The sequence below is a fragment of the Plasmopara halstedii genome, assembly GCF_900000015.1.
Source record: "Plasmopara halstedii genome assembly, contig: Scaffold_430, whole genome shotgun sequence".
In the NCBI taxonomy this organism is placed as follows: domain Eukaryota; phylum Oomycota; class Peronosporomycetes; order Peronosporales; family Peronosporaceae; genus Plasmopara; species Plasmopara halstedii.
This window is the reverse complement of record NW_020187350.1, coordinates 1,152,559-1,152,887: the sequence shown is the minus strand read 5'-3', so window position 1 is coordinate 1,152,887 and position 329 is coordinate 1,152,559.

Sequence of the window (329 nt, the reverse complement as noted above, 5' to 3'; positions counted from 1 at the left end):
CGAGAGGCGTGAAGCAAGGCGATCCGTTGTCTGCGCTTCTCTTCGTCTTGACGATCGATCCACTCGGTAATATGCCGCGGACGCATGAGGAGTATGCTGTGTGTCTAAACGCAGACCACACGGTGTCTGGGGTCTTCTTTGCAGACGACTCGACGCTACTTGCTAGCTCAATTCCAAACTTGCAAGCGCAACTCGACATCGTCAATGCATACTGTCTAGGTTCCGGCGCGAAGCTCAACTTGTCCAAGTCGGTGCTATTGGCGTTTAATCGGATGGTAGACTACCCTCAGCTGCCTGGCGTCTATGTGCTCGGTCGTAACGAGACTGTT